This window comes from Gorilla gorilla, chromosome 8, assembly GCF_029281585.2.
Source record: "Gorilla gorilla gorilla isolate KB3781 chromosome 8, NHGRI_mGorGor1-v2.1_pri, whole genome shotgun sequence".
In the NCBI taxonomy this organism is placed as follows: domain Eukaryota; kingdom Metazoa; phylum Chordata; class Mammalia; order Primates; family Hominidae; genus Gorilla; species Gorilla gorilla.
In genome coordinates this window covers 85,668,309-85,694,564 of record NC_073232.2, presented here as the reverse complement: position 1 = coordinate 85,694,564, position 26,256 = coordinate 85,668,309, and positions in this window count along the sequence as shown.

Here is a 26,256-nt window from a genome sequence, read left to right as displayed (position 1 = left end):
TAATACTTAAAAGAGCAAAGGAATCAGAACAATCACACACTTGTATACCTCTGAGAAAGTAGCCTTGAAAGAGAAAACGCAAAGACTGATGGAAATAAAACTATACACCTTGGCATTCAGGAAGATTCATCTGCAGCCAGGCGTGGTGACTCATCCCTGTAATCCCAGCACTTTGGGAGGCCAAGACCAGAATTTTGCTTGAGCTCAGGAGTTCAAGACCAGCCTGCGCAACATAGTGACACCCTGTCTCTACCAAAAATTCTTTTAAATTATCCAAGCTTGGTGTTGCACACCTGTAGTACCAGCTACTCAGGAGGCTGATGCGAGAGGATCATTTAAGCCAAGGAGTTGGAGGCTTCAGTGAGCCATGATTGCACCACTGTACTCCAATCTGGGTGATGGAGTGAAATCCTGACTCTAAAAAAAAAAAAAAGAAGTAGTTTACTTTTGGCAGACTGAATAAAATGGAGCTGTGATGTGTCCTTGAGCAAGACAGGATGTGTAAGAGCAGAATTTAGGGAGGGTTAATCTGATGACCTAAGCAATAAAGGCAGGAGTGAGGAAACGCTAGGTACAGAGATTCGCACTGGCAAGATCGGCGTGGTGATTTAAGAGTCGGTTAATAAGACCTTGATCTAGGGTGGCAAGAGATGAAGTGATCAAAGGGGAAGAGGAATCAAAACAACAGACGTGAACTGAATAACTGAATATCAAGGATAAGGAAGAGAGAGTAATCCCAACTGGAGAACGGTGGTACCGTGAGCAGAGAAGGGAATGATGGCTAGAAAGGGAGCTGGCTTTCGGGTTCATTTGACATACTTAGTTTTCGATTTACTGAGTTTTGGGTAACATCCATGAGATGACTGTTCTGAGATGGAATACAGGCAGCTGTTGGTGGGAGGAGAGGCAGAAAGCCAGTCTCTTGGTTGCCATGCTGCCTTCTCCTCATGTCTCTGGGGTGTCCTCTAATGCCCTGAGGAGGTAGATACTCTTTTTTTTAAAGTTCCAGGATACATGTGCAGGATGTGCAGGTTTGTGACATAGGTAAACGTGTGCCATGGTGGTTTGCTGCACCTGTCAACCCATCACCTAGGTATTAAGCCCCTCACGTGTTAGCTATTTCTGTTAATACTCTCCCTCCCCCGACCCTCCCCTGACAGGTCCAAGTGTGTGTTATTCCCCTTCTTGTGTTCACATTGCTCAGCTCCCACTTATAAGTGAGAACATGCGGTGTTTGGTTTTCTGTTCCTGCATTAGCGTGCTGAGGATAATGGCTTCCAGCTTCTTCCATGTCTCTGCAAAGGACATGATCTCATTTCTTTTTATGGCTGCATAGTTTCCATGGTGTATATGTACTACGTTTTCGTTATCCAGTCTATCATTGATGGGCATTTGGTTTGATTCCATGTCTTTGTTATTGTGAATAGTGATGGAGGCAGACACTCATATTCACCTTCACTTAAAGAACTGGCAATGCTTGGGAGGCGGAGGCAGGCAGATCATCTGAGGTCAGGAGTTCGAGAGCAGCCTGGCCAACATGGTGAAACCCCATGTCTACTAAAAATACAAAAATTAGCTGGACGTGGTGGTGGGTGCCTGTAATCCCAGCTACTTGGGAGGCTAAGGCAGGAGAACTGCTTAAACTCAGGAGGCAGAGGTTTCAGTGAGCGGAGATGGCGCCATTGCACTCTAGCCTGGGCGATAAAGGCGAAACTCCGCCTCAAAAAAAGAAAAAAGAAAAAAGAAAAAAAAATAACTGGCAATGCAAAAATTTGTCAGGAAAGAAACTAGGGGAATTTCCTTAGTACATGGCCAGAAGATTCCAGCATCTGTGAGGGTGAAGGCAGGAAGGTGGTTAGAGCACTTGCCTGCCCATTCTCCTGAAGAAAGATGGTTCTCAGCTCACTGCTACTCTGCTCCCCCATTCTAAAGTAATATTTACGGGATTTTATTTTTATTTTGTCCTGAATATTTTTGTCACTCATATTTACTACTTTTTAGTTTCTCTGCCCATTTTAGAAGTGAATGGTTCTGGATGGATGAGAAATATAATTCCCTCCAAAGTCCAGATATGATATTGAGGTTTTATACTTCTGCACAAGTTTCCGCACATCTGAGAGGTGCTTGGGCTGAACCTGGATGGCCACTCTCTGCAAGGAAGAGGAAAAGAGAGGGACAGCTCCTACAACAAGTGCAGACAGTCATGGTGGGTTGAGTAAGAGAAGGTTGCAGGAGAGTCACAGAGAGGTCGGGGCTTGTAAAGAATGTCATGAAAGAGGGCAGACACCAACAGAATGGGCGTTGCTGCTATTATCAGGATAAGTCAATAAATGCCAGGAAAAAGATGTACCAGAGACTCCAGGAGGGTAAGTACTGCTTGAAGGAAAAAGGAGAACTAACAAGGATGGGAAAACATTTGATTTCAGAAGTTGAAGTCTCTGGTGTGAATTGAATTAATCAGTTAATTCCTCTAAGGTTTCAGAGGGAGAAACTGGCTGATGGAGGGAAGAGCAGCTCAGTGAAGGATCAACGAGAAGGAAGAGCGCCCATCACAAGGCAGCTGAAAGCTGATTCATCATTAGGACGAGGTTCAAGGGAGAAGTCAGTGGCTGCCCACACTGGCACATCCGTCATGGGAACTTTCTATGTCAAAACCCTGCCAATGAATCATGAACATTTTAGTTGTGATTCAGATTCCACAGCTGAGAGGGTATAGAGTAAGCTTTAGAAGTGGAAAAGTTTCTGACATATTCTGGATGGTAAGAGGAGGGTTAACTTGGCAGTAATACTGATAAGGAAGCCAAGGAGAAAAGCTGTTAGCATGTTACTGAGTAATTGCATTGACCAGAGGTAATCCAGCTGGATGGACAGGAAGAAGGTTTTGTTGTAAATTACTGAACTGATGGGGGCAGGGGGAGGGTGAGATTGTGAAAGTGTATGACAAAGGAAAGCTGGAATAAATATTTTTTTTGAAATTATTTTTAGGGAAGGAAGGAGAAATAGCTCCAGATAGGTTGCACAACTGCACACCAACACCGTGCACATTTAGGGAAGATTTTATCATTAATTGTCTCAGACTCACATGTTTAACATGGTATCCATAGGGAAGTGGTGTTTGTGACTCCACGTGGCAGGGAAGCTGAACTTACTTCTGTTGGCCACCGTCAGATGAGAACAGGAATGTGAGGAAGGAAGTGGTGACAGGAAGAACAACTCAAAGTGATCTTTCTGAGACATTACCTCCCTTCCTTACCATTTTCAAATTCTAAAAAGTGTACATCCATTAACATTTTAAAAATGCATTGACATACATGCATAACTTCTTGACAGCAAACCTATAACCGGAGACATTTAAATCATGCTAGATATCTGATAAATAACAAAAATACATTTTTAGTTACTCAGAAAATGATAGTGCACCCGTTTCCAGGAGGCTGTACAAGTCTCTAACAATCCACCCCTGCTTTCAGACAATCTGTGCAAATGTGAGTGCCAGAGTTATCTCAGGAGCTACCTCTCCTCCAGACAGCAGAGGTAATGTGAACCTCTGTGGTCCAGGCAGGCTCCTGGAAGAGCTGGGTTACCAATCCTGGGATACCCTCTGCAATCGCCCCACAGAGGACAGTGAGAAGAGAACAGGCATTACATTTGCAGATCTTTCTTGAAGCATGAGAGATAGGAAAGAGAGTCAACTGTATAGACACAGAAGTGACTAAAATGGAGGTAGGAGGTAGTTTAAAGTACTAGACAAAAGCTGAAGATGTGGCTGGAGAAATATGTGTGGGGGCCAGACGTGGTGGCTCACGCCTGAAATCCCAGCACTTTGGGAGGCTGAGGCAGGCGGATTGCTTGAGGTCAGGAGTTCAAGATCAGCCTGGCCAACATGGTGAAACCCTGTCTCTACTAAAAATACAAAAATTAGCCAGGCATGGTGGTGTACTCCTGTAATCCCAGCTATTCAGGAGGCTGAGGCAGGAGAATAGCTTGAACCCAGGAGGCAGAGGTTGCAATGAGCTGAGATCGTGCCACTACACTCCAGCCTGGGTGACAGAGCGAGACTCCGCCTCAAAAAAAAAAAGGAAAAGAAAAAGAAAAAAGACATATGTGTGGAAAGTATAGCATCAGCAAACTATATAACAACAAGGAACCTGGCTGGGAATAAAGTAATAATGAATGAATAATATCTAATGTTCAAGGATGACATGAAATATGTTGTACACTTGGGTACCTTACTGTTGAGCATTTCAGTGCTGAAAGGCCTTGGAGTCTTTCAGAACACAAAGAATTGCACTTTTGATCTGTGGCAAACACATCTAGATTCTATTAAAACATTGTCTATATGGTTTTGAGACTAGGGGAATGCTAGAAACACCCTTGGTTCAGGAGTGACTCAGAAATCTAGTCCCAGGCCAAGTGCAGTGGCTCACACCTGTAATCTCAGTGCTCTGGGATGCCGAGGCAGGAGGATTGCTTGAGGCCAGGAGTTTGAGGCCAGCCTGTGCAACATGGTGAGACCCTGTCTTTACAAAAAAATAAAAAATTAGCCAGGTGTAGTGGCAGGCACCTATAGTCCCAGCTACTCAGGAGACTGAGGTGGGAGGCTTGTTTAAGCCCAGGGGTACAAGGCTGCAGTGAGCTGTGATCACACCACTGGACTCCAGCCTGGGTGACAGAAAAAACAAAGATACAAATAAACAAATAACCCCATAAAAAGGAGGCAAAAGACATGAACAGACACTTCTTAAAAGAAGACCTACAAACACTAACAAACATGGAAAAATGCTCAACATTACTTACCATCAGAGAAATGCAAATCAAAACCACAATGAGATACGATCTCACACCAGCCAGAATGGCTATTCTGAAAGAGTCAAAAAACAACAGATACTGGTGAGGCTGCAGATCTAAGGGAATGCTTATATATGGCTGGCAGGAATGTAAATTAGTTCAGCCACTGTGGAGAGCAGTTTGAAGATTTCTCAAATAACTTAAAACAGAACTGCTATTCAACCCAGCAATCCCATTACTGGGTATATATCCACAAGAAAATAAATCATTTGACCAAAAAGACACCTGCACTCACATGCTCACTGCAGCACTACTCAATATCAAAGACATAGAATCAATCTAGGTGCCCATCAACAGTGGATTAGATAAAGAAAATGTGGTGTATATACACCATGAAATACTACACAGTCAGAAAAAAGAATGAAATCATGACCTTTGCAGCAACATTGATGCAGCTGGAGGCCGTTATCCCAAGTAAATTAACTGAGGAACAGAAAACCAAACACTGCATGTTCTCATGTTTAAGTGGGAGCTAAAAATTGGGTACTCGTGGACATAAAGATGGAAACAATAGACACTAGGGACTTCTAAAGAAGGGAGAGAGAGAGGTAGACAAAGGTTGAAAAGCCGACTATTGGGTACCATGCTCACTACCTGAGTGACGGAATCATTCATCTTGCAAATCTCAGCATCACACAATATGCTCATGCAACAAACCTGCACATGTATTCCCTGAATCTAAATAGAAGTTGAAATTATATTTAAAAAAATCTAGTCCCAGCTTTTTTTCTTTCAATGAATCAAAGATTCATGAACCACACCGGATGGACACAAAACCTTAGTTGTCAAAAGGAAGACATTTACGGGGGATAAAAGCACACCATAATGCTCTGGAATGAAAAGGAGGAGTTGATTTTAGGGACATACGAAGTTCCCTGTATTCACTTGGCTCCTTTTACAGAAAGAAATCTGTAATGGAGCTCTATTTATAATAACAAATTGATACCAGGGAGATGCCTATTAAAAGAGGGGATGAAGCAAATCTCGTGGAAAAACTAGAAGAAAATAGCAGTGTAAATGTCACCCAAGTAGCCAGTGCGTTGAAGGCAATGTTAGAAGCATAAGAATGTTCCCTTTCTCTGGACATTTGTTTATTTTGTACTTTATGGGTAATGAAATTTCTTGGGCATTTTTGTTTAGTCACAAGCCTTGAAATTCTGCCCTACTGCACACACACACACTAAGGGAGCCATAATACAGGATAAAATGTAAATGTAGTGTCTTTATTAGACTTTTATGTGCTAAATGTTTCTTTTGATTTTGGATAACCATAAATGGGGACCCAGAAAACTAGGCCAATTTTGCGTAAGCTCACAGGCAGGTGAAGGCTAACGATGTAAGATTCTAAAATAAGACAAAGCAATACAGAATATGAGCAGTGAAAGCAATTCAAGGAGTTGCAGTGGTGGCTTTCAGAATAACTCAGGGGAGGCCCCAAACTGTACAATATAAAAAAGTAGGTGAGCAGATGGCTTAGTCAGCTCAGCAGTAACAGTGGCACAGAATTGAGTTCCTGAGCAAGTACTTTGGACAATTAGCAACTATCTTTTGTCCACATGGAGATTACTGAGCTTATGATAACCATTTCAAAATGGGCACAGTACTGGCTAGTAAGAAGCATTTAGTCTAATAACAAGAGAGGTGGCACATATATAAATGCCTGCAGATTCCTGTCATGAGTGGAGGGCCAGAAATGGCTTACGTACTTGAGTCTGAATCAAAAGAAAGTATTTCACGGGAAAAGGCATCTCACTCTCAATCTCCCAAGCCAAATAAGGAGATACGTTGCTATTACAATTTGTATATAGGAGAAAAAATGGATAGTGGCTAGTTGGATGGATGATGGATAGATGGATAAAAGATGGATGGATGGATGACAGATGAATGGATGGATGGTGGATGGATGGATGGATGATGGATGGATGATCGATGGATGGATGGATGCATGGACAGATGGATGGATACATACATGCATACTTAAGATATATAATAAATTGTATATTTAATAGTCATTAGCATTCTAATATCTATTGGGTGAACAGAAAATTTGTAGAGGAATATGTACCTACATTCTTTGCATTCATCAGCTAAGTTAATTGTCAGCAGACTCCTTGGGAAAAAATTAGGAGCACAGCTAAGGTCAGTATAGGATGGAATGTCTAAAGGGGTAGGGGAGATATATCAACCTTAATTGTGTACTTTTGGATAACCGAATAGGGAGATTCTTAGAGAATAAGATGGAGAGTTCTCAAAAATAGATGATGCATGTGTATAAGTGTTGGTGTCTGTCATCAATTAAACAAAATCCAGAATGTACCAGGTTGAGAATGAAGAAAATGAGAATGAAAAGGAAATGCAATAGAAAAGAAATTAGATCAAATATAGAAGGAATAGTAGATCAAAATTAGGAAAAGGTATTCATTGTCCAAATCATGCAGATACTAGCACTTGCATAGCATTGGATCCTGTTAGTGTTAAAGAAAGAGAATCTCATGCTCCCAGAGCTATCTGGTGAACGTCCCCAACTGTACATGTGGAGCTCGGCAGGCCCCACGTCTGCAATAGTACTGTAGACTACATCTCCGTCCACAACCAGCCTCGGCATGTTCCCTTTACACCACATGGAGAAATAAAATGTATTTCTAATTGGCTTTCTAATAAGTACTAATTAGTCCAGGCCTTTGTGATCCATAAAGAGATAAAGAGTGAGCTTGCATCCTTCCATCAAAGCGCTGAAGCTGCAGCTGGCAAAACCTCATGCTGCTTTTCCTGCCTATCTTCAGGAAGAAACTGAAATTAGCTCAATGAAAAAATCTCATTTAGATTTTGCTAATATGTATTAAAATCCAAGAGGTGAAACCGTGCAAGCAACTGTGACAGAGTTCTCAGGAGTGGTCTGAGGGGGACCAGCTTGGGGCAGCATTCGAACAGTCTCTTCCAGGAAGTCACATTTAAAACAAGAGCATTAAATCGTGACGGATGTACAGCATCAGCCATTTTGATGCATCTTTGCATTAAAGGACACGATAATACCTAAGAGTTGGGGAGAAAGTCAATGCACCATATTGATTATTATGAATACAAGAGTTTTAAAGTTAGACAGAGTTTTGTAGTTATAAGATCCAAAATGATCTTCCAGCTGAAGTATTATTGCAAACACCACCAAGACAATATCCAAGACCAAGAGAGAGAATTCAGAAAGCAGGCTGCCGGGCCCACAGTCCTTGTGCTTGAATCAGGCACCAGTCCAACTTCATCAAAGTTAGACAAATTATCCCAAGGTCTCCAAGCACCTTCTCCATTAAGTGAGCACAGAGACACTCATGGTTTTCAGTGCATGAAAACTCCCTGGGAAACAGCTGAGACGGATTTTCTCTTGTTTCTGCTTTTACCTGGGTCTTAGGAAATGTTTCATGTTTTCCCCACAGCAGTTTCCAGAACACAACATTTCCTCAAGGCTACTCTAGGGCTGTCCCACTTCCCATTTCATGTCCAAGGTCATAAAGTATTCTTAATGCAATTGTAACCATGATGTCTTGTGGCCAGGCTTGTCGTGATTCAAAACAAGAAGTGTTTAGAAATCGTTTGCCGTGTAGTAACAAAGTCTAACGCATCTTTCTTTGTTATTTGTAACAAAACTGTTCCGGAAGGGGATGTATAGTGCATAGGATCTGTACAACATAGTGCTCAAGCCTTAAGTTAAAATGCATTAAAATGGGCTGGGCGCGGTGGCTCTCGCCTGTAATCCCAGCACTTCGGGAGGCCGAGGCGGGCAGATCATGAGGTCAGGAGATCGAGACCATCCTGGCTAACATGGTGAAACACCGTCTCTACTAAAAAATATATATATAAAAAATTAGCTTGGTGTGGTGATAGGCGGCTGTAGTCCCAGCTACTCGGGAGCAGACGTAGGAGAATGGTGTGAACGTGGGAGGTGGAGGTTGCAGTGAGCTGAGATCGTCTCACTGCACTCCAGCCTGGGCGACAGAGCGGGACTCCATGTAAGAAAAAAAAAAAAAAAAGCATTAAAGTGAAATGAATCTTGAAGTTAAAGACACCGTCATAGGAGGTCTGTGAGAGCCAGTTGCTAATAGCAAGGTGGGTATGGAGGATAAAGAGTAGCAGAAGATGAGATAAAAAGGTAGGTTACCCAGATACTGTGATATAAAGCATTTTATATAAAAAGGAGGGTCACACAAATATTGTGAAACGCTGAATTTTATATTGAGAGATGAAAAATCCATCTGGAAATCAAAAAGAGAAAAAAAAACCCACATGAGTGGAATACATCTGAGGGGGTGAAGAGTACGGCAGGGGCTGAGAAAAGAAAATAATTTTGATAGTGAGCTTTTTAGATTCCTAAGAATGAGAAGAGATAAGCAGGAGAGTTAGGAGGAGGAAGCTGGAGTCCTATCCAGATTCAGCAGGAAATTATTTCAGCCTAAACTAGAGACACAGTGGAAGTGAGAAAGAAAGCACTCAGTTTGTAAGATTTCTGTTCAGGAAGTAGAGTGAGGGTCCCGTGGGAATGAGTGTGGCCAGAGGAGGAAATGGAGGAATAATAGATGATTGCAAGCCCCCAGGTTTGGGAGGCGGGGAGGTGTTATTGACAGTCAGGAAGGGAAAGAAGGTGTCTTAAAAAGGAAACAAACAGGGTTCATTTTTAGGTTGGTTATTTGATGTATGAGGAGAAACATTTAAAAGTCAAGACTTGGGGGAGGATGTGTCTAGGAAATCGAGGGCAGAGGGGATTGCTATACCCATGGGATGATTCCGTTTACTCCACAAATGTAGAAGAAATGTCTTCAGGGCCAAATTTCACTGGAGGTGAAAACATGAAGAACATGAGTACGATTACCTGGGAGTTTAGCAGACGGCTGCATCATCCAGATTTTGTTTTCAGTGCCTCTACACCTGTGTACCTTCCAGAGCATTCGGTTGATTCATGAGGCTTGTAGAATCTGCTTTTTATAAATTAAAGGAATAAATCCTTGGTGATTATAGTAAGGAGAGAATGGGGAGGATAAGGAGAGCTCACAGATACAACATAGGACAAAAGTCAGAATTTTCACATGTCAACACGAATGAAACTTTACAAATAACTACAGGGAAGGCAGAATAGAAGGGAGACAAGATTTGGGCAAGGCAAACAGAGGGCTGATTTTGAAAGTACAGAGGAAGTGGTGAAAACAGTGTGACAGAGGAAGAAAGGATGAGAAGAAATAGACAAGCGCTGCAAAGAAAATGGAGGAGGCTGGGAGCAGTGGTTCACACCTATAATCCCAGCACTTAGGGAGGCCAAGGTGGGTGGATCACTTCAGTTCAGGAGTTTGAGACCAGCCTGGCCAACATGGTGAAACCCCGTCTTTACTAAAAATACAAAAATTAGTTGGGCATGGTGGCATGTGCCTGTAGTCCCAGCTACTCGGGAGGCCAAGGCAGGAGAATCGCTTGAATCCAGGAGGCTGAAGTTGCAGTGAGTCAAAATGACACCGCTGCTCTCCAGCCTGGGTGACAGAACGAGACTCAGCCCCCTCTCCCACCCAATAAAAAGAAAGAAAGAGAGAGAGAGAGAGAGAAAGAAAAAAGAAGGAAAAGAAAGAGAGAAAGAAAGAAGAAAGAGAGAGAAAGAAAGAGAGAGAAAGAAAGAAAGAAAGAAAGAAAGAAAGAAAGAAAGAAAGAAAGAAAGAAAGAAAATGGGCGAAATGTCTAGAGAATCAAAGGTAAATGTTTGGAGTAAATGACACCCAGATGGCCAGGGCCACCTCTCCTTTTTCTGGAGAAACAAAGGCAACCCCTATCCTATTCTTACCAGCAGCTAAAGGCAGAATCGATGCAAGAAGATTCCACAGGAAGGGAAGTTCTTGATTCTGATTTGTGTACTAGGACTAGACGTTCATATGAGAAGGGAATTGATAAATAAAATCATCAATAATCTAGAAGTGAACATAATAGACAGCTTCAAGAGGCACAGATGCGCAAGCCTATTGCTGAAGCTGCATCAAACATTTCTGAGATTCAAGAAAATAACCATTTGGGTCTCATGGTGAGGGCCTGGGGATGCTGGAATTTAAATAAATGTCCCAGATACTGATCCAGAGAGAAAAGCAAGATTTGAAGATCATCAAGAGAAACAAATCTCTTTACCTCCATTAACCTCCACCCCATTTTCTCCGTCACCCTCTTCTCCACATATATATGGGGAAAAAGACTCGAGGGGGTCCCAGCAGGTGGTGATTTCTTGAATAGTGTTCGTTTTCTACTTTCATGCTGTGGCCGTATTTTAAATTTGAATTACTTTGTAAGCAGGAAGAAAAATCATTATTTTTAAGTCATTAAGAAAGCCAGATAACTTTGAAAATTAAGCCAAATGAAGGATCGAGCTATCTTAATGCCCAAATATTTCAGCAGCTAGTCCTCTCAAAAGTCTTTTTTAATGTTGTTCCATAAGAGGTGTGGCATTTTTGCCAGGAGGTAAGGATTTTCAGGGATTATGATTTCAAAATACTAAAAACAATTGCTATTTATTAAAAAAATTTTTTTTTCCTCCATGACAGGTAGCATAGGTCTGGGATGAAGAAAGTACTCAATAGCTAATTACTGGGTAGAGTGGAATTTTAAGTAGAGTTGAATTATAGGGATATATACTTTGCAGAGAGCAAAGATCTGGCATCTATTCCTAGAAAATCTCATGGAGGCTCTTCTCTTTGGGTGGGAGGTAACGATTCCCTGAAGATCATCTCCTATTTGGGACAGTCTCTGTGTGTGACCTCTTTGGGCAAATATACCTTCTGGTTTTCTAAGCCACACTTGATTTCAAATATATTATCAAGTCTTCCCACAAACCATAGGAATGTTCCAGCAATTTCAGCATTTCTGACTTCTGAACAGTATGACTCAGCCTGCCCTGAGAACTTGGAAGCGACACTCAAGCCCTCTGTAGATGGTGTGTGTGAAGCTCTGGTTGGGAATGAGGTCGCTGGAGATGCCCATAGCACAGCAGGGCTCTATGTGGGTCATCTCAACTCCCTCACCTGCTTCCTCTGGACTCAGCACAGGCTTAGCTAGAACCCTGGCAATTGGTAACTGGTGTTTTGCTCAGAGGTGATAAAATTCTCCCTTTTTTGGCAGTGTGCAGGAAAGCTGGGACTGGTGGCTGGTGACCGGCATGCCTGGGCCCATGGCCGACTGCCTTTGCGTGGGTAAAGAGATCAGAGGAGTTGGCTCAAAAAGGCAGAAATGAGGAGTGTCCTCCTCTTACTCACATGAATAAAATTCAAAATGGGCAGCGGTCCTCTTACACGTGCATTCTATTTATTTGACCCTGTGTGTGACAGATCAGGTTCCTTCCTGCTCCAGACAAATGGGGGGACTGTTGTCCCCAAGAAAATGCTGTTGAGGATGCCCGCTCCCCACCCACACATGGCACTGGTCGGCTGGAGGAAGGGGAGGCTGCTCCGGCCTCACTGCCGTAGTTACTTGTCTATACCTATATGTTTTCTTTCCCTTGTGTATGTATGTGTTTTCCTGCTCATTTCCATAAATAAAATGTTCTTTCTCAGCTGTATAGCTGCCTCCCCTGATTAATTCCTGCCATGGCCTCTTTGTAATGGGGTTTCTTCTTTTGCTGAAAACAGCAGGCATCTGCTTTTGGAGTTGAGTTAATGGGGGATGGAAGGGAGTTAGCCAAGTCTCCGTGGGCTCTCTGAGAATCCCCACAACCTCCTTACAAATGGCTTCCATTTTCGGCTGATTTCTCCTGATTTTGTTTATGTCTCACAAAGGTAGAATATTTTACAGGCCACTCAGAATTTCATGCAACAACCCACACTGGGTTGAATTTTAAGTAATACCTTCCAGGGAACGCGGGGGTGTCCAGTTACCATTTCTGCCATCAGAGCCTGGTTGGTCTTTTGCCATCAGCAGAAGAACAAAGTGTCACATTTGCTTTTTTTTTTTTTTCTTCACAAGATGGCTACACCGATCTCACCATGAGCGTTATTATCTGCTGGTCTTCCTCGAATGCCTACGCACAATAGATTGCATCTATTTAAGTATCCAGATCCTTTTGGAGACAGGGCCTTCTTCTGACACACACAAAAAGGGTTTTCAGATGGCAGATCCGCAGGTAGTAATTTTAATAGCCACTAATGTGAATTAATAATTCTAATAACCTCATTTCAGATGTGTTATCGGGACGCAGGAGAGGGTTGCCATGGAGGCTGTATTTTATTGCTCACAGCTGTGCAAACTCATTTTGGCCGGCAGCATTCCCATGTCTAACCTCTCCTTTCATTGGTTTGCACCGTGTCAGGCAGTGTGGATTTAACAAGAATGGCCAAAAAAACTTAAGGAAAAGTTGTGATCTCAAGACTCTAAGTAAATGATGCTGATAAGCAACAATAAGAGAGCCCAGTGCTTTAGAAGAGAATTGTGCAGTTATATATTCATGAGATTAAATCATTGCTTTGGCACATTTATCAATATCAATGTCCAAATTATAATTTGTCAGCAATTCCAAAGCACGTTCTTTAAGTGCTTTGGGGCATAAACAATATTCCTTAATAAACTACCTTAGGGATTATTGCCCCCTATAAGATTCCCAAAAGTACATTAATTTATAATCTGAGGCCTGTAACTGACAACAGACCAGTAAATGTTTAGCTAAGTGTGCCTCCCACATTCCCGGGTCCTACAATAGTGTTTTACAGATTTTTTTTCCATTTAATTCTCACAGCATTCCTATAAGGTTGTCATATTGGTGGTTTTAAAACCTGGACACACATTTTTTGATACTCCCTTTGAGAGGTAGAGACTGTATTCTCTCCCGTTTCATCTGGGCAGGTTTGTGACTGCTTTGATCAATAAGGCACAGCATATCAGCCGAGTACAGCATATGTGACACTAAGTGAACACCAGGGTGTCTTAAAAGGCCATGCATCTTCTGTGTTGGTCGTTGGGCCATTTGCTCCTAGAACCCTGAACCATCATGGGAGAGGCTGGATGCCCTGAGGCTGTCATGGTATGAGGGAGCCTGGGCATCTCTAGATGCTGCAGGTGACAGTGCTAGCTGAGCCAGCCTTCCACTGAATTCAACCCAACCCGGGTCCCAGACATGTGAGAGGTAAAGCCTGCAGGCGATTCCAACACCTTGTATATTTTGTCTCTCCAACTGAGGCCCCAGACACTGTGAAGCAGAGACAAGCCTTCCTCTCTATGGCCTGACTGAATTCCTGATCTTCAGAATCCATGAACATAATGAAACGGTTGTTGTCTTATCTCTAGGTTTTGGTGTGGTTTCTTTGTTATGCGCCAATAGGTAACGGGAACACCAAGGACGCTTAGATGTTAAACAGCTTGACCATGTCCCACAGTAAATAGAGGCCTGAGATTTAAAACCGGGTCTGTTAGATGCCAAATCTCAAACTCTTTTTACCATAAAATTATAAGCACCCTAAGAGAAGTCTATAAATAGTGTTATAAAAACATGAGAAACAAGTATTTTTCTTTCTGTCCCTGGTCATTAGTGTGGACTCATCGTGGGCTTGCCAATCCTAAACACGGGAAAGCTGTGGAAAACATGCGGTGATCTTTAATTAAAGTCTATTTTTTAAACCCACCCCTGTGTTCCTACCAAATTGTCATGTATCTGATTTGAAAAGTAGCCAACTCATTGACTTTAACTTGCATCTGAACCCATATGGCAATCTGGAACTCAACATGAAACCCCCAAGTTCTGTTCAGCTCTGGTTGCTCCATTTGAAGCCAATCATGGGAAATGCTTAACAGCTTCTCTTCTTTGTTGCCATTTAAATACTGTCTTCTTTGTTCATTTTTTTTTCTTAAGTTCTACATCTTTACAAGGTTTCTAAACTTTTACAAACCTTGGCCTTTTGGGTCTCAGGACTGTGAAAGAAATGCAGACTTGAAGTTAGACCATACTACCAACCTGTCAGAAAAGTCTCTGGTGAGATCCATTCAGAAGGTTGTTTGTTGTTCAGGCTGGGCACTGTGGCTCATGCCTGTAATCCCAGCACTTTGGGAGGCCGAGGCGGGTGGATCACCTGAGGTTGAGAGTTTGAGACCAGCCTGGCCAACATGGCAAAACCCCATCTCTATTAAAAATACAAAAATTAGCCAGGCGTGGTGGTGGGCGCCTGTAATCCCACCTACTCGGGAGGCTGAGGCAGGAGAATCACTTGAACCCCGGAGGTGGAGGTTGCAGTGAGCCAAGACTGCACCACTGCACTCCAGCCTGGGCGACAGAGTGAGACTCCATCTCACAAAAAAAAAAAAAAAAAAAAAAAAAAAAGGAGGGATTGTTATTCAATAAACTCAGACCTCGTTTCCCTTCCCTCATTTCCTTTCTACCCCACATAGGGCTGGAAAAAACAAAAAACAAAAACAAACAAACAAAAAAAACAAGGTAAGGCTAATGTTATATTCAGTTAGAGGTTTCCAAATTTTAGGAAAACAATAAAATGGAGATAATTTAATAAAAACCTCCAACCTCATTTGGAGCTGAACTCTGGGCATCGTATACCTGCACTTTGAAAACTCTTACAGGCAGAGTCAAGATTTTTACATAAACTCCATTTTCCTGGAACAAATTGACTTAACTTTGTGAAACCTTCCTTATAATGAGAGGTCTCAGTGCAAGGTCACAGGTGACAGGACTGCTTCTGCAATTAGTCACTAAAGCATCTAGAAGCCTTTGGGAATAAGGGATTTTCCTTGCAAAGGAGGCTTATTTATTAACTGTTAATTATAATTTCTCTTGTCAGCTTCTCTGTGGATTTGGTGTCTACAAAGAAAGCTGAGGGGAAAAAATTATAAGGGCTTCTGTGAGAAGCATAAATCAGAAGCCATTTCACAGTGCCCTGCTACCAGTAGCGCTTGGGACTCTCAGATGGAGTAACAGGCAGATGCATTTGGTTCACCATGGTTGCATAGCCTCAGACCTGAGACACCCAGGTGACTGTCACAGTCCTTTAGGGCTGCCACTCACGTTTGGTCCTGTGGACATGGCAAATGAGAGCTTTGCTTTGCCTGATTGCTGTGGTGCACCAGCAAGCTTCCAGGTAGCCCCAAGTTCTCCATTCAGCCTTGCATCCCACACATTTCATTTGATATAAGTTCTTATCTCTTGGACTGCCCTGGGTAGGGTCACTGGGGTTGGTGAATCACGTTGGCCTTTCTCCTACATAGTGGTTCCTATGACAACAGCAAGTGATACTTGAAATGTAAGCTACCTGGAGAGACCCAAAGACCCCACAATATCATCTGTGTGGATGTGATAAGTTGGCTTCCTTTAGGTGGCAAGGAAAGGTACCTAAATACTTCTTCACTGACCTTTTGTGGTTGTTAGGGTGTATAGTTTTTCAGAGAAAGAAAAAATGTCACCATTATTTTAAGAAATACTGAGCATGACATTAGATATGGACAGTTTAATTTTTCTACATGGCTGTCTTCTTCATGGAGTGTGTGGTATAATTCTTTGCAGGTTATAAAAGTACATAATCACTTTTGACAAATAGAGATACGCATATTTCCCCACTAGCAATAAGTGGATTAGATGATATTTCAGATCAAGACAACCCTAATTAAATTACTCCTAACTTTACTGGCCTCTGTGGATTGATCTCTCTTTGACCTTCACAGCCCATCAGAATAAATGAAAAGAAAACATTCTAATATTTTTTCCCATTAAAACTTTTTTCATGAACCTTCATATCTGTATACTGCATTATATATATATATATCAACTGAAGCCAATAAATGTTTGCTTGTTCTTTATGTCTTTTTTAAAGCCTGTAACAATATAAATTAGCATTATGTCAAGGAACTACATTATTAGATTACTGCAAAGAAAGATCATTTAAATTACATTTTTAATGTTTCCACATTTATGAGAAAAAAATATTTTTTAAACAAATATCGTTTCTTAAGACAAGATTGTAAATGTATCCTGATGTCTTTATCTTGTTAACAGTACCAGATGAAAGCACTGTCCAACATAATGAACAAAAGACATTTTCTTTAAATGGGCAAAGTATTGGAAATTTTCTTTACAACACCATGCACTACAAATTATCTTCCATAAAGAGGAATCTTTTTTGCTTTTCATGAGGTGTCTTTGTGGTAAACACTGTAAGGGGGCATTTTTGATTGTTTGTTTTTTGCCATTTGTGAAAAGGCAAAGTTTATATTACGTATTTTCTATAAAAAGTTTGGATATATTATGCTGTTTGTTTAAAAAATGGTATTTCACTGCATGGCAAGAGTGCCCTCTTTTAAATAAGTACAAAATTCAAAAATTGCAAGTCACAGACTACTAGAACTCACAAAACTTTTTTCTTCTTTTCTCTTTCTTCTGCCCTTCCTTTTCATTACCTTATACAAGACAGCTTATGATTTTGTTAAAAGTGATGACTTTTCTAGAACGTTCAAAATGTCATCCTGTTTGTGACCATCTTCACAGAAACTCTCCAGGGCTGTCTCTACCATGTAATGCAAGGTACTCCCACCATGGGAATAATATTTTAAAGTTCTCCTCTGGTAGAATATTCATACATTTTTAGCAACTAGAAGCAAGTAGGTCTTATTTAGTTTTACATTATTCACAGTGGTTGGTTATCACAAAGCCTTGCACATAGGAGGTGCTGAATAAATATTTGAATTAACTGGGATGATTGTTCTGACCAATAGGATGGGTGATTTGGTGCTTTTTGATGATAGGAATAGATAAAACACAATTCAAAAATCATGCCTGGCGATTTTGTTGTTTTGATGAATAAATCTCAGTCAACGTTCATCTACCTGGTTAATCACATGGAGATTAGCCTTTCTGATGCAGATACACAGTCATCTTGATCATCACTTGATGGTACCAGAAATTTTGATGGGTTTCCTCATCACCATTAGGTACATCCAGTCTTTTCTGTCTGCTAGAAAGTTCCTTCTGGCTGTATACACACACACATGCACACACACATACACACCACTCAAGGTTTCCTAAGCCTGCCCATTTTCTGTTTTAATTCTTAATTCAAGGACAAAGGATAAAGGTTGATTGAATAAGGAAAGTCATCTTTCGCTTTCTGATTTTTTTTTGATTTGGCATTCTTACACCATGCTAATCTTGAAGAAGTATCAAATCCTCTAAAATAAATTGTGGCAAAGAAACATCTTCTGTCTCTTTGGCTCCTTCCCAAGGAAGTCTCAGAAGTCCTATAATTCCTTACAGTCACAGGGTGGTCTCTGCTGGAAAGGGTTGTATTGAACATAGAGTCAAGGAACCTGGCAAGCGAGAGGTTAAATAACAATTATTCCAATGTGGGTAAAGTCAGAGTCAACATCATTAAAATTGTTTTCTCCCCCCAATACCTTTGTACTCATTCATGAATAAAAGCGAGTTTTATAGCAGAAGTAATTACTCTTTCTTATCCTAATGAAAATCTTAACAAACTAATAAATGTGTAACCCCTTCCTTGGCTCCAAATGTTGTTTTTAGTTACTCTATACTTGTGCCTAGAAGAACCAAAACCAAAATAAATGACTTATCTTTTGTGTTATATACTTCCCCCAAAATTATATCCCAAAGATCATTTAAATACTCATAACATCACTTTTGAAAACAAATTAAGTTCCATAACCTCTTAGCGTTCTTCTATTTTCCTGTCTTATGATGGCCTGTGCAGTTCAATTCTCCTTTTGTTTTTTCTCTTCCTATCCAGGGAACCTGGACTGCCTCCTACAACCTCCTTCTCTTTCCCCTCCAAAAAGCAATTGAAAACATGTTTGTTTGCTGCCCAGAGGGAATTCATCCATTTAACATAAGATTGCACAGGAATTCCCCAAATAGAGAACATTCAACATTTCCTATGATGTCAACAGGAGGCCAAACTCCAGAAAGAGCAGCCGGTTCTTGCCCGATGCCCATCCTTGGGTGGGTTGTGTCTGAGTGCTGTGCAAGCTCCCATCTGGCACATTTCTTCTCACTGAGATATTTCCACTGTTCATTCTCTCATCCGGCCTATTCTCCTATTCACTTGGATAATCAATAGCAGCAACAGCCTAATTACCCACATCATCCTCGCTGTGCTGAAATCATGGGTACGAAGGGTGCAATTCCTTCCTTAGGAATTCATTGCCTTCTTAACAAGAACCAACGCAAACTGTCTTACGACTGGCATCTCTCGAGCAGAGGCTGGGAGCTGTTGAAGTAGCCCTGGTCTCACCTCAGTAGCAAATATTACCTGCCCTTCTCCACCTCCCTTCAAACTGCCAACAACACCAGGGCTGGCTTCCTTAAAATGTACCTTTGGGATGCCCACGCCATATGGCAGCTCTGAGAATGTCACCCTATGCTCTAGGGTATTTTTCCCCATAGCTTACACAAATTGTAAATTATTATCCATAAAATAATGGTAAAGAGAGACAAGGGCAAGGAAAGGATCTGCCGTAAAGCCTCCATTAGCAAATGAGATTGGCTTTCCTATTCATGTGAAAAGTTCAAGGAGGCAATCTTGTTAAACAGCCATTTTGCATAAAGAAATAATATGCCATTACGGACCTTTTCAAATAACTTTGATGTTTTCCAGAACAATTTATTAATACTGTACTTTGGAGAAATAAGAGATGAAGTCTCACTAGAGAATAAAATCGGTGGTTGTTGGGCAGTTGGTCATAGCTCAGCAGGTTTCATAGCTGTCTGAAACACATTTCAGTCCTCTGCTAGAAGTGCTTGATGGCAAAATTTCCCCCCACCTCAACTCCCTTTCCCCATTTTATCTTGGGATTATTTGAATCAGAGAAACAGTCCTGATCTTCACTTCTCTATACAATAAGCAACAGCAGTATAATTGCAATCTGACTTCTTTCTTTTTTCCTCTCCCTCCCTCAATACCCACTGACCTTCCTAAGACTAGGGGGGAAGGAGAGTGATAGGGTTATAACCTAGGTTTATAAGACGCATGTTAATGATTTACCTATTTGAAGTAAGTTACATGAACAAGACTCATAATGTAGCTCCTTGGCTGGATTCGTACCTGCCTAGATTCACCTGTGTGTTGAACTCACACAAACCACTTCATACTAGATACTTGCCTTTATGGAATTTGCACAGTAGTGCCTGCTTCTAAGTGTCCCACTCAGTCTTCTGTTCTGTTCTCCTAGGTAGCTTACATGAAAGAAGACGGCATCCAGGCACCTTCAGCTTTTCTGTGTTTTGGGTACTTTCTGAGAAGTGATTACTTATCATCGTGTTATTAGGTTGGTGCAAAAGTAATTGCTTTTTTGCCATTGAAAGTAATGGCAAAACCGTGATTACTTTTGCACCAACCTAATAATTACTGTATTTATGTGAGTGCATTCTGAAGAATACTAGTTTTGCAAGGTGTCAGAGGGATCCGTTGCCAAGCACATTTGAAAAACCCTGGAAAAGAAAGTTAAACAGGTATTTTGGCCATGGAAATGTAATTACAAAGCTTTTAATATATGCATTCATTTTGTGCAACTTCTCCAGGAATATATAATTTGTTGCATTTCCCTAACTTACTTGACTTTTGTCAAACATGCTTTCTGCATTAAAATTACAGAATTATGGAATTGTGAATTACAGAGGGAGAAGAATTGGTTTTCCTCAGCCTCAAATATCATATATGATCCAAGGTGTTTTGAGAACCAGTCAATAGGATGGGAATGGCCTGGTATAACCTCTAGATTCTAGAGATCCTCTCTCTTAGTGGCTTTGTTGAGGCAAGTTGCCATATTGGAGAGGCCCATGTTGCAAGGTATGGGGAACGCCTACCTACCTGCCAAGCCAAAAGCCCTCCAGAGACTGAATCCTGCTAACAACTACATAGTGATCCTTCCCCAGTTGAGGCTTCCGATGAAACTGCAAGCCCTGGGCTAGCACCTGAATTGCAGCCTGTGAGAGACAATGAAGCAGAGAACCAGTGAGGCCATGCGTAGATGCCTGACCCACAGAAACTGTGAGATCATAAGAATTTTAAGTCACAAAGTTTTGGAGGTAATTTGTTATATGGCTATAGCTAACCAATACAGATTTTGGTTTCGAGTCTAGAATAATGTGAATCATTGTCTCAGTAGGATTAATTTGGAAAATTATAATTGAAGGTATAAGTCCTGGGCAGAGTTTTGAGGAAGAAAAACACATTACTCTTCTTGGGATAAGAGAAAATATTCCAGTTATGAATAAAAGAATGTACAAGGGCTTATAATGTCAATCATTGTGGAGAATAATTCCTGAGAATTTATTAAATGCATGGCCCTATGGGGAATAGAAAAATGAATCATTTTTTCTTGTCCTCAAGGAACTTTCTCCCTAGACAAGAAGGAAAATAAATAATTGAGCATCCATTGTTAAAAGTAGAAGTAAAACAAAGATACAAAGAGCTATCGAAGCCATACTACCATATATGCAAATGAGTGAGATTAGTCCCAACAGAGTGGAAGTAGAGAATTAAGAAAGTTTCCTTGGAGGAAATGCCAATCGAATTGTCCTTGAGGAGTAGAAAATAAAATCATAGTATTTTAACAACAGGTGGAAAGGGTGAACAAAGTCATCCCTTGGGGAAAGGAGAACATAAGAAAAGGTTCAGATATAAGGAGGTATGGGGTAAATTCGGAGTAAGTCCTGCAAGTATGTGTAGGGCATCGAATAGAGCATCTTTCAGAAGAAAACGGAAACCAAAATTGAATATCCAAATGATTTTCTTTTATACTGGGTGGGTTTTTATTTCAACAAGTTATGTTAAGTGAATCATAATTTGGCTACCAGAATGAAAAAATTAGAATCTCAATTTCCATCATTCCGGTTTCAGCTCTAAGCCTGACACAGGCAATGAACACCTCTTTTAGGTAAACCAGACCACTCTTTTTGCAAATGGCCTCAAGAGGTCCCTGAGTTTAAGCCCATGACTTGAGATAACATGAGATTGAAACCATCCAAGCAAAAGACCATCAAACCCTTAGTCACCTCTAGATAAGATTCCACACTATCCCTTGGAAACGTCTTCTAATGTTTGACAACTTTAACAGTTAGACAGCTTGTCTTGGTTTTGTGTTTCCTAATGCTTAATTACCCACTTTTAAACTGTGAAGATAAATGTAAGTCTTCTCTGGAAAGTTCTGAGTTTCTCTGACTTTTCTTCATAGGTCCTTTGGCTAAGTCATTAATAATTGTCATGTTCTCCTCTGGACCTAGTCCAAATTTTCTATGTCTCTTTAGTAGTAAAGACCCCATCTTGGCAGAGCACATTAATAAAGGGCCTAACATACGACAGGTAGGGTTAAAAAATGACTTGGCTTTCACATTTTATATTCCGCACATGTGACATCATGTGATGTTTACCTCCTAGTGTCAGTACCATGTCATGGGCCCACATTTGTCCTGTCTATCATGACTTCCAGGGCTACAGATAACTCTTGGCTCTAGGAACAGCTCACTAAACTTCTCTTTGAGAGCCTAAAATTTAGGAGATATTACACTACACAGGGGTTGTATTGGAACAAATACCCGATATGATTAGAATTTTAATGTTCGAACACTGAAAAAGAAGCAGCCTTGGCCGGGTGCAGTGGCTCACGCCTGTAATCCCAGCACTTTGGGAGGCTGAGGTGGGTGGATCACAAGGTCAGGAGACCAAGACAATCCTGGCCAACACGGTGAAACCCCATCTCTACTAAAAATACAAAAAAATTAGATAACATGAGATTGAAACCATCCAAGTAAGTGCCAGCTACTCGGGAGGCTGAGACAGGAAAATTGCTTGAACCTGGGAGGCGGAGATTGCAGTGAGCCGAGATCGCACCACTGCACTCCAGCCTGGTGACAGAGCAAGACTCTGTCTCAAAAAATAAAAAAAGAAGCAGCCTTAAAGCTGCCTTCTCTTGGTAAGTTAGTATGAACTTACTTAAGAACCTTCATAGACATGATCTTTTTGTTTAAGAGACAGGGTCTTGCTCTGTTGCTCAGGCTGGAGTGCCCCCAACTCTTGGGCTCAGGTAATTCTGCCTCAGCCTCCTGAGTATCTGGGACTACATGTACATGCCACCATGCCTGGCTAATTTTTTTTTTAATTTATTTTTTAGAGATCGGGTCTTGCTATGTTGCCTAGGGTGGTCTAAAAATCCTGGACTCAAGCTCTTCACCTGCCTCCGCCTCCCAAGTAGCTGGGATTGCAGGCATGAGCCTGGCCGTCGGCATTATCTTTGACAGCCTCACAAATATCCTGCCAAGGATGTTAAGTGGTTCCTAATTCTATCATTGTTTTACCATTGAGCAAACTAATGTTCAGATATGGTCACTTATCTACATAAGCAAATTTTAAGTGGTGAACTTCTACAAATCGAATCTAAACTAAATAAACCCTTGTTGGACCTGTTTTGCTTCCAGATTCTCCCCTAAGTTATTAAGGTATGTAAGCCCCAAATCACTAATAAGAAAATGCAATTTAATTGTAATGTAGTAGGTGAAATTTAGGCACAACTGCTATTTTTGAATAAGGATATGAATGAGAGGATCAATGAAGTGTGTGTGTGTGTATGTGTGTGTGCATGTGTGTGTATGCATGTACAGCACAGCCAACAAGTGGCTGGACAAGACACTACTCAGCTGGCACCATGCAAAAAGACACCTGCAAAATTTCTGTCTGTCTGCTTTTCAGACAAATTCAGTCTCTCTGTCCTGTCCCCTTAATACCTAAAAGGGTCCATCATTCTTGGTACCAAGTGAAGAGATCTGTAAGCCTTCCTCTCCCTTGAACCAGGGGACCTTTCACTCTCCCCAAATGGTCCAGTATTTGGCAGTAAATGCCAACACATCTTGCTGTAAATATCTCGGTGTGTGTGTGTGTGTGTGTGTGTTGTGTGTGTATTCCTAGGTCTGGGTTCTTGGTGGAAGCGCCCACCTTGCCAGAAGAAACTGTTCTTAACTCCACCTTTAGAAATTAAACATTTGTTTTTAAACAAACGAAAAAGAAAAAAAAACCCAAGGTGTACAACTGTTTAATGGCTAAGGAAGTCCTAGAGTATACATACCTTAATACCAGTTTCTTTCTATGAAACCATAGAAGTGATAGTGAAAATTAACTGGGAACTCTGGTGCTTGGGAATCACATCATTATATGATTATACTGTTTTGTCATTATAAAATTATGGACGTCATTGTGTAGTAGGAATCGGGAATTGTACAAAGCTAGTCAGCAAATTATATTCTAAGTATTCCCTTTGGAATCAATTAAAGAACATCTTTAACAAATTAGGCCCTTTGTTTCATCATTAGAAAGGAATATATAAACAGGATATTTAGGCAATGAAATATTTTCCATTCAAATTAATTATAGCAAATTAGCTAGAGAATCTATAATAAATTGCAAAGTTTGACACCTTATGAACTTATTAAAGCGAAAGCTTTCCTGTTAGCCTTTAAATTATTAATTTTCATGGCCTAAAATTATAATTTAATAGTTTTATTGGCATGTGATAATTTTTAAATTACAAGACTATAGTCATCCCACTAGGTCTTTCTATGCATAACTGAAAATTACTTATAGCATTTTAGTAGCAATGGAAAATAATGAATGAATGCTCAAATCTGATCGGTTACATAAGTCGTTTTTCAGCTCTTTTGCTAAACAGAGATAAAAACTCTTTTCTCAACAAACCACAAATTTGTACCTAAAAAAGAAAAACTGGCTATTTTATTACTTTTGCCTATTTTTGTGAAAATTTCACGTTGTATTGATTTTTTTCTTTTCTCTATTCTTTCCCTTGAGTCAAACTCTTGATTTCTGCCGTGACAACAGGAAAAAAGAAAGTGCATTCAGCATTTCTGTCCAATTCCTCCCTTTCCCTTTACAGCAACACTTCTTGAAAGAATTTTCTATAACAGATCTCTATGTCTCACATGATTCTAGCACTCAATCAGCCCTCGCCAGTCAGGTTTCTGGCCTCATCATCATCCTCTGAAACTGCTCTTTTCAAAGTCACCAATGGCCATTTTTTTTCCTTCTCTTACTTGACTTCGAAGTATCTTTCAAAACACTTGAATGGTTCCTGTTTCATGAAACGCCGTCTGCTCTTGACACCACTCTCTTCCTCCTACTTTCATGGCTACTTCTTCCTAGTCTCCTTTGTTCTCTCTTTCCTCTTTCAATATCCAAATCATAACCCCAGCTTTCTTCTCTTCTATACCTTCATTTCTTCCCTAGATAATCTTAACAAGTCTCATTGCTATAAGTATCATCTATATGATAATGAATCCTGAATCTATTACTACTGTCTTGACCTCCGCTGGTTGTCTGACTTCTACATTTAAATGACTCCTAGGCTGTCACCCTGGTGTTCAAAACAGAGTTATCGACTTCTTCCTACAAACGTATTCCCAGTCTGCCTCTCACCAGCACACTATTCCAGTATCCACCCAGTTGCTCAGGCCAAGAAGCTAGATGTATTTCTTGACTCATTTTATTCCCCTCACTTCCTATTTTCAATCCACGCCAAGTTTTGTCAACTCTCCTTTTAGGACACATCCCAAACTTGCCTGCTTTTGTCTATCATCTGCTACTCCCACCCTTGTCTCTAAGTTGTCATCATCTCTCACCTGCAACGCTGCTAGAGACTTCTTAGTGGTCTCTCTGATTCTACCCTTGTCACCCTCCACCCTGCAACCACCCTGAGAAACCCTTCTCCACACAGTAGCCAGAGTAACTTACTGAATCAGACCTTCTCATTCCCATTTCTAAAATTCTCCGTTAAATTCCCTCGCATTGAAAATCAACTCCAAAGCCTATACCTTGGCTTTTGAAGATCACTTGATCTGGCCTGTTTGCCTTTCCGAGCTGGCCTTGCACCTTTCTGTTCCACTCTGTATAACAACATTCTACGTAGCAGGGGCTCCACTGGCCATACACATGAGTGAAGGGTGGAGCAGAGCCCCAAAGGGGCCCCAGGATAAGCGTATGTTAAGCTATGAAGATTTTTGAGGTTGGTTGTTTCTACGGCATAACCTAGCTTGTTTTTGCTGGTACAGGGAATCATTTACATATTCATTCACAAAATACATATTTCTTGAATGTGTAGCATATGTCAGACATTACTTTTGGAATAACACCTATAACTGGGGATAGACAAATTTCACTCTCTCATGGGGTTTACTTTCTAATGAGGGATGCATACGATAAACAAGAAAACAAATACATGAATAAGATACTTTTAGATAATGACAATGAGCAGGGTGTGCCCCAGCCTGTCTTCAAACTCAGCCTGAGGATTACAAACCCAGAATACCATGGCTGACACCACAAACTCAGGCAGATGACAGTCCCAAGGTAATAAAAACAGCCACAAAATGCTTCCAAGACAAGTATGAAGTTCAAGTTC